General features: G+C 46.0%; 1 pseudogene; it reads right to left on the reverse strand.

The window, feature by feature from the left end:
• Positions 1–1,875, reverse strand: LOC147974336 (uncharacterized; annotated as a pseudogene).
• Positions 1,876–13,387: the final 11,512 nt, after the last annotated feature.

A 13,387-nucleotide genomic window follows, 5' to 3' on the forward strand; every position in this document is an offset into this window, starting at 1 on the left:
TCACAGTGTACAAGCTGAAAAGGAAAACTAGTAATAGAGTAGAAGAAGAAAAAGGCAGACGCGACTGCTTCCCTAATTGGCACGCCTCACATGATCCAGAGGCGGCAGGGAGTTTATTACAATCGGGAAGAAAATGGTGTGCTAAACGGGAAAGAGAGGCACTGCCGGGGTGCCCCAAACGGCGATGCCACAGGTCGCCGGAGTTGGTGTAGAACGCCGAAGAGCTGGATGCGCCGCTGCGGTAGAGAGGCCCGAAACTAGTGCGCCTCATGAGGGGGGTCCGTGTGGCTAGATCCTTCACAGAAAAGCCGAGGGGGTCAAACTCAACGGATACATTATTATCAGTGGATAGTTGACGGACAGAGAGTAGGTTTTGAACAATATCAGGTGCTACGAGAACGTTATGAAGCAGCAAGGGGCGAGAGGATGTGGGGATGGAGGCGGTGCCGGTGGCAACTACAGGCAGACGAGTGCCGTCGCCAACGATGATGGGAGCATGTTGTTTTGAGACAGGACGAGAAGTGGCGAGGTTACCTACATTACCAATGACGTGGGAGGAGCCACCGGAATCAAAGATCCAGTCGCCGTTGCCGCTGCCGGGCTGCTGGAGAGACATCTGGTTCATGGCGGAGTAGACCGCCGCCTGATCCCAAGAGGGTTGGGGTGGCACGCCAGGTCCGGCGTACAGCGCGGGGTAGGCGTGCTGGGCAGCACCGGGGCGAGGCCCGAGGACCCCGGCTGCGTTGGGTGGAACCCAGGGAGCGCGCGGCGGCGGGAAGGGCGTCCCCCACGACGCGAAGTAGCCCATCCATGGAGTGGGGCCGCCGGGAGGAAGAGCAGGCGAACCGCGTCCGCCGTTTAGCCGCGCCCGCGTTCGCGGCCACGCCCGCGTCCACCGTTGTGTCCGCGGCCGCGGTCACCCGCGCTGCTGTTGCCGCGCTCCATGGGAGCCTTGCCGCGGTCTCCAGAGGAGGGAGGTGGGCCGGAGGAGCCGCCAGAGCCCCCGCCGCCAGGGCCGCCTCCACCACCGCCGTGGCCGCCGCCGTGGCCGATGGCGAGAGCGGTAGATCCGTCGGAGCGATCACGGGCGTCCTGGGTGATTTCCTCCAGAAGAAGACGGGAACGGGCCTGGTTGAAGGATGGGAAGGGAGTCTGCATCTGGATGACAGTGGCGATCACCTGGTACCGACGAGAGAGGCCGCGGAGAAGCTGCAGCGTCAGGGTGCAATCGGTGATGGGCTCGTCGACATCGGCCAGGGCGTCCGTGAGCGCTTTGAGGCGCCCGCAGTACTCGGCGATGCAGAGATCCCCCTGGGTGAGGGCGCGGAATTCCGCGCTGAGGTGCACGGCCTGGGCGGGTTGGTTGGCGAGGAAGAACTCGTGGAGTTGGCTCCAGACGCGATGCGCGGTGTTGCCGGCGCCACGGATGACCTCGTACAGGCCGTCGACGATGGTGGAGTAGAGCAGAAGCAAGAGCGTCAGATCGGTGTGGCGCCACGCCGAAGTTTGGAGCAGTGGGTCGGAGTAATGGTCGACATGGCTCTCGATGGCGTACATGATGAGGACGCAGCGCCAGAGTTCATGCTACTTCGAATAGCTGCCGGTTTGGACATCCAGCTTGAAGGGGATGAGGTTGTGGATGTTGTTGAGGATGTGGATGGAGGGGGTGGTGGTGGCAGAGGACGACGCTATGTCAGGGAGGGTGGGAGGCGACGGCAGGGTCACCAAGCTCATGGTGCTAGGGGCGGTTGCTGGCGGGGCGGAGAGGACGGGGGTGGAGAGTTCAGAAGAGGAGAGCACCGGAGCAGGAGCGGGAGGGATGGCGCCCGTCAGGTCGCCGCTCGAAAGGCCGCCGGAGCTGTCGCCAGTGTCCATGAGAGACAGGGACAGGAAAGAGAGCTCTGATTACCAAGATGGAGAATGAATACACTGGTGATTCTCATTGATGCCCACGAAGGGATTAATATACAGGTACAGAGGCTGATAACGACCCAGCTATACAGAAGGCCATGCACATCGTGTAACAGAAAAGGAGGGCATGTCCGGTGCATGAACTACGTGGGACTCGGTCCTCTAGTTGAGCCAGCAACGGTAGGCTTCCAACAGTATCATATGACATACTCTTTATTCCAGATAGTACTACAATATTAGAGCATATTCATGCTATTTGAAGAGGATTTGTTGTTGTGCAGAATACACAGGAAAGTTAATTCTTACCTGTCCTCAAAAAGGGGTAATTCTTATCCAATGCAGAGAAGAAAAATTCAGTGGCTAGGAGTAGTAGGCGAGTGAATTAGTTAAATGTTGTGCAACATTCAAATGCAAGGTGGGACCACATCAAATAAGTTGATCTCATAGTACGTTATTCTTTTTAATACTTTAGGGCTGTTGCAAATGACAATGGGGTGCGTCTTGTGCTTGTGCATGTTAGAGTATAGTTAATAGTATAGCGAGCTGTTGGCTATATGATCTTGCCACATCATCTGTAGCCTAGTTTATAGCCGGCAAGTACAATAGTTACATATAAATATGTACTATTTTATTGATACATAGTCCATCTTCCTCTCTCACATAGTGTCTAGGAGCACGTGCTACAGCCGGCTGTTAATCAGTAGCTCGTTTCTCTTCTATCTCCTTCAACTCATCAAAAATATAATATTTAAAGTCTTATAACCCGCCTACATCATCCTTTTGTAGTTGCTCTGACTAGTCTAAGTTACTCCCCACCATGACTAGCCAGTAGTTAGCAACGGCAACACACTTGTGCGTCCCAACCACAACTTGCTTTTCGAGTGAAACCAGAGGAGCCAGCCATAGTCAAAGCAATGCAGTAAAGTAGCTGCATCACATTAGTCAATCAATTAATTAAAGATCCACCAACATAGTACTACTTTGCGGTAATAATATATAACCACTCTAGATTAAAGACCCGGACTGGTCCCCTTTAACCGCCTACTGATGCTCAATTAGATCTTCCTTCAGCTGCTCGTGAGTTGGTCGATGCCGAACTTGTTGATGCATTTGAATAACTCTTCAAATATGGCTGGATTATGGTCTGGAAGTTCGATAGGATCACCCATATTCTCAAATTCTATAATTGCAGCGGCATCCTCACCCTCATCCTTGACGATCATATTGTGCATGACCACACAACAAGTGATCACCTCCCACAAGGTCACCGGATCCCATTGTTTAGCAGGTCCACGAACAACTGCAAAAAGGGCTTGCAGAACTCCAAATGCCCTCTCTACATCCTTTCTAACTGTTTCTTATCTTTGGGCAAAGTGAGATTTTTTCTGGCTAACTAGATTACAGATGGTGCTGACAAAGGTAGCCCATGGAGGATAGATACCATCAACCAGATAGTAGCCCATGTTGTACTCATATCCATTAACAGTATAGTGGCAGCGAGGAGCTTTTCCTTCAACCAACCTCACAAACAATGGTGATCGCTGCAACACATTGATGTCATTGTGAGACCCGGGCATGCCAAAGAAAGCATGCCAAATTCATAGATCATGTGATGCAACTGCTTCAAGAATGATTGTGAGCTTTTTCACATGACCCTGATATTGCCCTTGTAAAGCCTTCGAGCAGTTCTTCCGTTCCCAATGCATGCAGTCAATGGATCCAAGCAAACCTGGCCATCCTCTTGCTTCTGAAATTGCCAAGAGCATCTCGATGTCTGCCACAGTTGGTTCTCTCAGGTACTGAGGTCCAAACACCTTGACCATGGCAGTTGCAAACCTGACCATGGCATCTTCGCATGTGCTCTCAAACATCCATAGGTACTCGTCCCACGATTCAGTGTCTGTGCCACATGCAAGCATTGGAGTGCGGCCGTGCACTTCTGGTAACTAGAGAACACAATCGTTCCCATAACGTCCTTCTTTAGGATGAAGTAGTCATCATAGGACCGGACGCCATGGTACAAACGATCGTAAATAGTCTTGCGCATCTGAAAACGCCGGCGAAAATGGTCAGAGAAGAGTGCATTGGGGGAAAAGTAGTCGGCCATCAGTGTCAAATGGCCGCACGCCCTATTGCGATTGAGCACTCGATGACCCTTGATCGATCCCTTAAAATTTAGAATATGCTCCTCCGCACGCTCCGTGCCTTCAAGGGTCGCCTACATCATCGCCGTCTCATCCGTGCAGTCGTCCTCGTTGGACGAGCCATCGAACGACTCAACATAGAGCTCGTATATGTACTCCAAATCGGAATCCATTGCTTGGAAGAAGAAGGAACAACTTTCTTGTTAGCTCCGGTAATTCATCGAACAGTTGTCAGGCATGGTGAGTACAGCAATAGCGGATGGTAACTGCCGGGGCGGTTGGAGGAGATGGGTTGAACGGCGACGTAGGAAAAGTGGGGTGGAGCCCGGCTGAAACGCTGGAGGTGACGGAGATGTAGAGTTCCGATAGATGGCTGTCGGGGTGGCGGAGCGGCAACGAAGGCAAGAGAGAAACAAGGACGGAGAGAAAATGTTAAGGATGGAGGCACGGGGTCTGAGAAGGATTTTGGGTGGGCCGGGCCTGTCGGAGTCCTACATGTTTGCGGACCGGACTCCGGCAAAGCCCCCCTCCCCACGTTTGTCTTCAGTTTGCAGGAGAAAATGCGTCTGAACCGTCCCGCAGATCGATACATGTTCATGTTGGATGGCTTCCACGGTCGGACAACACAATCTGGACGTATGTGGACGGTTTGAGGGTCCGTCTTGAAGAAGCCCTAAACTTGGATAGTCTAGTTAGACTGGTGTGCACGTATATGCGTGTTGTGATTTTACATGTGTTACACTACTTCTACACATGCTGCATGTCCGCGTGAGTTTTGAGTTAGTCTCCTACTTGTCTACGTGATCGTCCTAGTGGAGTTGGAGTTGGAGCCGTGTTTGGTTGTGTTGCTTCTGGCCGGATGTGTATTTATACATAAGGGCATAAGGCCGCGAGTTGGTACCACCAGAAGTTGAAAAGAGACAAAGGCACTTGGCTACAAGTTCTTTGTGCGTGCGTCTTTATCAGTTTTGATATAATCGATCTTGAGGGTGAAATCCTAACAACTGCTATCATAGTTAGGGGCGCCATGCCCACCTGGGGGGGCTTCCCAGAGGATGGGATGTTAGGCCACTAGCCGTTGGGCGTTGTTAGTGACTTTAGTCCCATCTTGATTACTGGAGGCTAGGACCAGCTTATAACAAAGAGTGTCACTCCCTATTTAGGCTAGGCTTTTGGAATGTGGTGGGCTCTGTACTTATCATGGTGTGTCCAATGCACACCGAAAATGCTCGAATGTAGGCCGGAGGTTTGGAGCTAGGCCTAGGACACTAATGATTGGTATTAGAGTAACGTTCAAGATTTGAGGCTGCACTTGCCCGGGGAGGCGACCCTTTACTAGCGCCTCAGGTGGGCGATATAGTCGCTGGGTGGTGCAACGATGAGGAAGATCAGGCGATCGTTGTTCAGCGGAGCGGCAAGGAGGAAGGCAATGAGCAGTCATTGGTAAGATGGTGGAAATAGATTGTTGACAGGAGCAGTGGTGTCGAGGCGCAGTGCCAGAAAGTCGTCAAGAGCATCGTCCGCGGGAGTTAGATGAGTGAAGGAGCCAAGGAGTCATGCGAGTTAGCACGTCTCGGTTGTCGTCTATGAGTAGTCGTCATGTACAAATAATGTCTCTCTAAGGATACGTTGAAGATGATAAAGCGTGTCCAAGTCGGTATGTATTTCGATGAAAGGATCAAGTTCAACTATGTGAGGGCAGTAAACTAGTGAAGGTGAGTCTCTTCAACGAGGCCATGTCACTACATGAGGCTGAAGTGGATGGTGTAATCCACAAGGTGATGTGATCCACAAAGAGCCGGCTATGTATCTTGCTAGGGTGAATGGTGTATTCCACAAGTTCTAACGAGGTTGGGTAGTCAAGTCATATTTGAGATGGTTTCTGCAAGTTAAAATAGGGAAGAGTTAATTGCAAACAATCTAACCAGCAATTTAATTTATCGTGGTGTGAACATATGAGTTGATAAGGGGCGAATCATCAACAAAGAGATGATAAGCTAAGATTAGAAGGAGACTGTTAGAATAATAGTCTAGTTAGATTGGTCTGCACGTATGTGCGTGTTGTGCTTGCACGTGTGTCAGTACTACATGCTGCATGTATGCGTGAGTTTTGAGTCAGTCTCCTAGTTGTCTACGCGAGCGTCCCAGTAGAGTTGGAGTTGGAGCCATGTTTGCTTGTGTTGCTCTGGCCGGACGTGTATATTTCTACACAGGTATAGGGCTGCGGGTTTGCGCCACCGGAAGTTGAAAAGAAATAAAGAGAAACAAATAGAGAGCGCGACAAAGGCCCTGGCTATCAATTCTTTATGCTCGTGTTAGTCGATTTTGTTGTGGTTGATCCTGTGGGTGAAATCCTAATAGAGAGTACAGATGAAGCTCACTCTCTCAGAGCGAATTGTGCAGCTCCAGTAGGTCAACAAGTACTACCTCCGTTCTAAAATACTATATGACATTTTGTTAGGCTAAAGTAGCCTATCAAAACATCTTAATATTTTAGAATGAAGGTAGTAGTACTGAATATTAGAGGGAAAAAAATAGAGTAGGAGCAGTTTCAAGATTCACCAACACAGGGTATTTATTAATTTCCATCCTGTCCTTGACAAACAGTGCGAAGCACAGAACAGTTTGATGGGAGGTGTTTGGTCAGCTAAATAATAATACAAGGACTAATACTACAACACTAGTGAGCCGTTCAGTAGGTCAACAAGTACAACTGAACATCAGGAAAATACTCCAAAGATTCACCAAGACAGGTTATTTATGAATTTTCACCAACACAAGTATAAATGTATAATGCAGAAGCTAGCTTGTCCTTGGCAAACAGCACGAATCAAAGACACATGCTTCCTGATGGGAGAAGTTTGCTCAATCATCCATCCATGGAAGTAGGTGGACACGTCAGTGCATTATATTGCCACAATCCTGAGTGGATCGTCAAGTAGTAGGTCAACAAGTACGTACTGATGAACATGGGAAGGATATATCACGCAGGAGTACAGTACAAATTTACAGAGAACTTCTTACCGTATGCATTGGTACGATGGGCGAGAATTGGTGGTTGGTTAATGAGCCTCAAGCCTTTCCAAGGTTCAATGCTAACCGGGACCAGATCGTAACAGGAGGGCTGCTTCTTCTTTCAATTTTGACGGGGTCTAGAAATGAATCAATATGAACGGTCCATGCTACTACTCCAGTGTGTAAGCGCCTTAAAACTTCTCTTGTCTGTTTGCGGGTTGAACGCGACAAAGTAACATGTCAATTATCATGAACCCATGCAATGGTTTGAAGTTTAATTAACTACTACCTACATCATGGGATGGGATAGGTGATAACATAACATCAACCATGACAAAAACAATATACTAATAGGGTTCATATTGATATTTTTTTCTATTAATTCGGTCAAAATTCACAAAGTTTGATTTAAGATAAAACTAATATGCGAAGTAATATGAAATGGAGGGACTAACGAACAAGTTGACGTAAACCCGGGCATGCCCAGGCCAGCCAGACTGGCCCCGAAGCCTAAAAGCCCAGGAGCAGAGTGCTTTGTAAAATTGATATAATCCTTAATTTCTACATTAAAAAAGTTTTTTATTAATATTTTAAATGCAGAAAATGTATTTATCTTGGATTTGGGGTAGGCTAGATTGGCCCCGAGCTTGACATTTTTGGGATAGAATTACGAAGCTCGGCCCGAAACCCGACTTCAGCAGGGCTATGCACATGTTTTAATTTTTTTTCGAAAAGGGGACTCCCCGGCCTCTGCATCAGAATGATGCATACGACCATCTTATTAACCACCAAAACAGTGTCAACATAGTTCCAAGGTCTCCAAATAAAATGAAAACAAAGAAAGCTCACACAGAGCCATAAAGGCTAGAAACATGGACTAGCCAAGATAAGATGCCACAACCAGCTGGCTATAAATAGATAGATAAACTAGATGCCTATCCTATTACATGATCATCATCCAAACCGATTGAAGATATCCCGAGCTACCATCTCCCAGCGGAAAGATCCAGTAACCAAATGCTCCCTGGCCTCCGTCTGAGTGAGTAGCGACCACGAACGGATCAGAGCCGTAGTGCGGAATATAACCTGCAAAAAGTGAATACATGATATTCTATTAAAGACCAAATCATTTCTGCAAGTCCAGATAGTCCACAGCAAAGCGCAAACCCCAACCCGAATGTGTTTCGTTAAGTCAGGCGGAATCCCATTCAGCCATGTCCCAAATAACGCGTTAACAGAATTCGGTGGTTTGATATTGAAAGCAATGTGAACCGTCTGCCAAAGGATTTTGGCCAACGGGCAATCAAAAAAGAGGTGTTTTATAGTCTCATCCCGATCACAGAAACTACACCTAGTAGGCCCTGTCCAATTACGCTTTTTCAAATTGTCCTTGGTTAAAGTAACTTGTTTATGGACAAACCACATAAACATTTTTATTTTCAAAGGTACTTTGACATCCCAAACATGCTTGGATGTAGGAATGGAGTTCGAATTAATAACATCAATGTACATTGATTTAACTGTGAATACTCCAAACTTAGTCAACTTCCAGCGTAATTCATCGGGTTGTTGGGAAAGTTGGACCTCCATCAGTCTCCTAACTAGACGGAGCCACTCCTCCCAACGATTGCCCGCCAGCGTCCATCGGAACTGAATATTAAGGGGGATAGATTGAAATACCGAAGCTACGAACACCTCACGTCGTTGAACAATACGATACAAAGACGGATATTGGACGGCCAAGGGTATCTCGCCGAGCCAAGTATCCTCCCAGAAACGCGTGCTAGTGCCGTTGGCAATAACAAACTTCGTCCTATTGAACATAGATTGTTTGACTTTCATCAGTCCTTTCCAGAAAGGTGAATCAGTCGGCCTGACTGTAACCTGGGACAAAGTTTTTGTCTGAAGGTACTTGCTGCGTCGGATTTGAGCCCACATGGCATCATTCTCCGAAGAGAGCTTCCACAGCCACTTGCTAAGAAGGCATCTGTTTTTAACTTCGAGGTTCTCTATACCAAGACCCCCTTGGTCTTTCGGTCTATAGATGATATCCCATTTAGCAAGTCGGTATTTTCTTTTAAGCTCATCACTCTGCCAAAAGAACCGCAATCGATAGAAGTCCAGTCTCTTCCGAACACCAACTGGGACCTCAAAGAACGATAGGAGAAACATAGGCATACTCGTGAGCACCGAATTAATCAGGATTAATCGGCCTCCGTATGACATGAGTTTACCCTTCCAGCAACTCAGTTTCTTCTCAAATCGGTCCTCGATGCACTTCCATTCTCGGTTTGTTAACCTACGATGGTGGATTGGAATACCTAGGTAAGAAAAAGGTAATTCTCCCAACTCACGCCCGAACAATTGCCTATACGCCTCATGTTCGTCTTTGGCTCTACCAAAACAGAACAGCTCGCTCTTATTAAAGTTAATCTTTAACCCGGTCAATTGTTCAAATAGGCATAACACTAGCTTCATGTTTCTCGCCTTGGCCAAGTCATGCTCCATAAAGATGATTGTATCATCAGCGTACTGAAGTATGGACACACCTCCATCAACAAGATGTGGTACCAATCCATCTATTTGACCATTTTCCTTAGCCCTTCCTATCAGAATTGCTAACATATCCACCACAATGTTAAACAGGATAGGTGACATCGGATCTCCTTGTCGTAGGCCTTTATGTGTCTGGAAATAATGACCTATATTGTCATTCACTTTAATTCCCACACTACCTTTTTGCGTAAATGATTCAACCTGTCTGCGCCAGGCTTCATCAAAACCTTTCATACGCAATGACTGTTGGAGAAATGGCCATTTGATCTTATCGTACGCTTTCTCGAAATTCATTTTAAAAATTACTCCATCTATTTTTTTGGAATGGATTTCATGGAGCGTTTCATGCAGGACTACCACCCCTTCAAGGATATTTCTGTCCGGCATGAAAGCAGTTTGGGACTTTTGCACCACAGAGTGCGCAATCTGTGTGAGCCTATTAGTCCCGACTTTGGTGAAGATTTTGAAACTAGCATTGAGGAGGCATATCGGTCTGAATTGCTCGATCCTCACAGCATCCATTTTCTTAGGAAGTAATGTGATAGTTCCAAAATTCAAGTGGAATAAGTGAAGCTGTCCCGAGAACAGATCATTGAACATAGGTAGCAAATCCCCCTTAATAATATGCCAGCACTTTTTATAGAACGCGGCCGGGAATCCATCCGGTCTGGAAGCCTTATTGTTTTTCATCTGTGCAATAGCATCAAACACCACCTTCTCAGAGAACGGTGCAACCAGAATATCATTTTCAGCAGCCGACAACTAAGGCACATCCTCAATCCTAGACTCGTCGAGGGACACACAGTTATCCTCCGGTGGTCCAAATAACTGCTTGTAATACTCGGTAATATATGTTTTTAGGTTATCCTGACCTAAAATCGTGCCCTCATCTTGTTCAAGTTGAAAAATACGTTTCTTTCGGTGCTTGCCATTAGCTATTAGATGAAAGAATTGAGTGTTCGCGTCCCCTTGGACCACTTTGCGGACTTTAGCACGCAAAGCCCACTTCAATTCTTCTTCGCGGAGCAGTTCTTTCAACCTCGTCTCCGCCTCAGTTTTAACCTGTAGCTCAGCTGGCAACAAGATCGAAGATTCGACCTTGATATCTAGGGCCTGTATAAGAGAAAGGAGTCTATCCTTTTCAATCTTATAGACACCACTGAGGTGCTTAGCCCAACCCCGTAAAAAGCTTCTCAAGTGCCGAATCTTATTCTGCCAACGCTCGATCGCAGTCTTACCTCCTGCGCCTCTATCCCATTCCCTGGCAATCAGGTCAAAAAACCCCTCTCGTTCGAACCAAGACATCTCGAAAGAGAAGGTGTTTTTGTTACCCACGTGGTTCGGCTCCCCAGAATCCACGAATAAGGGCGTGTGATCGGATATTCCCCTCGAGAGAGCTTGCACCGTAACCTGTTTAATTGATTGATATGGATAAAGAAAGGCGACTAGGGCAGTGGTGGGGAAGTGGTGGGGCAGCATTTGGCCATAGGAGGGGAAAGAGAGGGAAATCGTGCACTGTTATTGGGTTTCAAGTGGACGAATTATTCATAAGTATATTTAATGTAGAAACATAACTAACAAATCAGTGTCTCTTCAAAACTGAGTGTAGGGGTAGGGGGTCTGGCCTCTTCTCAACACCCTTGGCAAACTTGAAAAATCATATGCACAAATTTGTGTTAACAGGTATTTTTCTGATAATTTTATTATTATACATATATGATAAGTAGCAAAGAACGGTCAAAGTTACATTTTTAGAGACCTTATGAGTCTCCAAAACGCCATCTTTTGTGAACTAGAGGGAGTATCTAGCTTAGCTATCTTTCCGCGGTGGATGCATGTGTTGGATATGTGATTAAGTGTCCAGGCCCCGATCTCCAAAAGCAAAAAAGTGTCCAGGCCCTCCCAATAAAGCAATGAAAATTTATGCAGTGATCAGTTAAGAGATTGGAGGAAGCCCTAATGAATCCCAATCTCATAATAGAGTGGGTAATAGGGGATGACATTTGACAATTTTTTCTATGAGAAAATGTACCAATTGGTGTGTGCGCATACTTGTGTGTGTGTGCGTGTGTGTGTGTGTGTGGGGGGGGGGGGGGTTGTTTCGAGAACCCCCCTAGATTTGTCATTAGTAGTATCATAAGAAAAACATAAAAACAACATCAAATTTAATAATTTATTAACAAATACTCTTTATTACATGTAGTACTAGAATATTGGAGCATACTTCCCTTCGTCCGGTGAAGAGTGTACATCTAGCTTCAAAATTTGTCCACAAAAGAGTGTACTTTTATCTCTTCAATGTACTTAAAGTAGGAAAAAATACTTCTCTCTCATCATACAGTAATCAGACCAATAGCAATCTACACATGGTCTTCTTAATTTTTACATGCACTTAGCTCATTGGGGGTTGGGTAGTTAAAGAGGAGAGAGATGGTGGCCTGCATCTTTTCAATGCATTTTTTTACTCAACTTCATAATTTGTCCTAAAATTTCTAGATGCGCACTCTTTACCGGACGGAGGGAGTATTCATGTTACTTGAAGAGGATTTGTTGTTGTGCAGAATATGCAGGCAAGTTAATTCTTACCCAGTCCTCAAAAAGGGGTAATTCTTATCCAACACAACGAAGATAAATCAAGTAGCTAGGAATACATGGAGAATGGATTTATTAATGGTTTTCCAACGTTAGTTGTGGAACATGCAACTGCAAGGTGGGACCACATCATACTTAGTTGATCCTCTCTCTTACATTGAAATAAAATGATCTCCTAGTACATTAATATTTTCCCCCAAATTTTAGAGCTGTTGCAAATGTCAATGGGGCACGTCCTTGTGTTTGTAATTGTCTACCCCACTTTGTCCTGCAGGGATTCTGATGTACTTGTACAAAACCTTCTTTGAAGTTCAAATATATATTTTAGGTTGGCGATTGACCTTTGTTGCTTGCCTAAAAAAATATCAATGACTTTCTAGTAGTGCTACCATGTGTCAATCTAGTTTTTTTTTCTTCTTGTCCATACATGGGAGTGGCATGTTGGTTCATTTTTTATGCAACCTATAAATGAATCAAAATGAATATACAGTCCCTATTGGTTTGAGAGCATCCTAAACTTTCTCCAATATGTTTACAAGTTCAACGAGGCAAAGAAACCTGACAAATTATAAAAAAAACATGGATGGCTTTAATTCTAGCCATAACACTAACCATGGCAGAAATAGTAATAAACAAATTGATTGATGTGGATGAAGAGAGGCGAGTCGGAGGAGGACTCGGATTTGGCTATAGTACGAGCAAGAGAGGGAATCATACATCGCTATTGTATTTGGAGGGGACAAATTATTTATGAATATATATTTTAAATAAAATAAATAAATTCGTATCTCTTATAATTTGAGGGCATGGGGGTCTATTTACAAAAAGTGGAATTTTGAACATATCTTAAGTCAAACTTTGGCCACGATGTTGTTTCAGATATCTAGAATGCCTTAAGACAAACGTATTAATTGTTGGAATTTTGCTAGTAGGCCTTTGGCCCAAAGCCCAACTAAAATTCTGAAATTCTCTTGCCCCATTCATGCACACATGTGAGTGGAGTGAGTGAGGCTAAAGTTTAGTCCCACCCTGGAAGTTGAGAGAGAGTTGCACCTCTTTATAAGATGAGCTCTTCTACCACTTGTATGAGCATGAGAAGAGAAGACCTACACGCGCGCTCCTCCTCCTCGCTCGCCGCGCCGCGCCGCGGGTTACGGGATTGAGCCGAG

Source organism: Triticum urartu, chromosome 4A (genome assembly GCF_056163025.1).
Source record: "Triticum urartu cultivar PI428250 chromosome 4A, HENAU_Tu73, whole genome shotgun sequence".
NCBI lineage: Eukaryota > Viridiplantae > Streptophyta > Magnoliopsida > Poales > Poaceae > Triticum > Triticum urartu.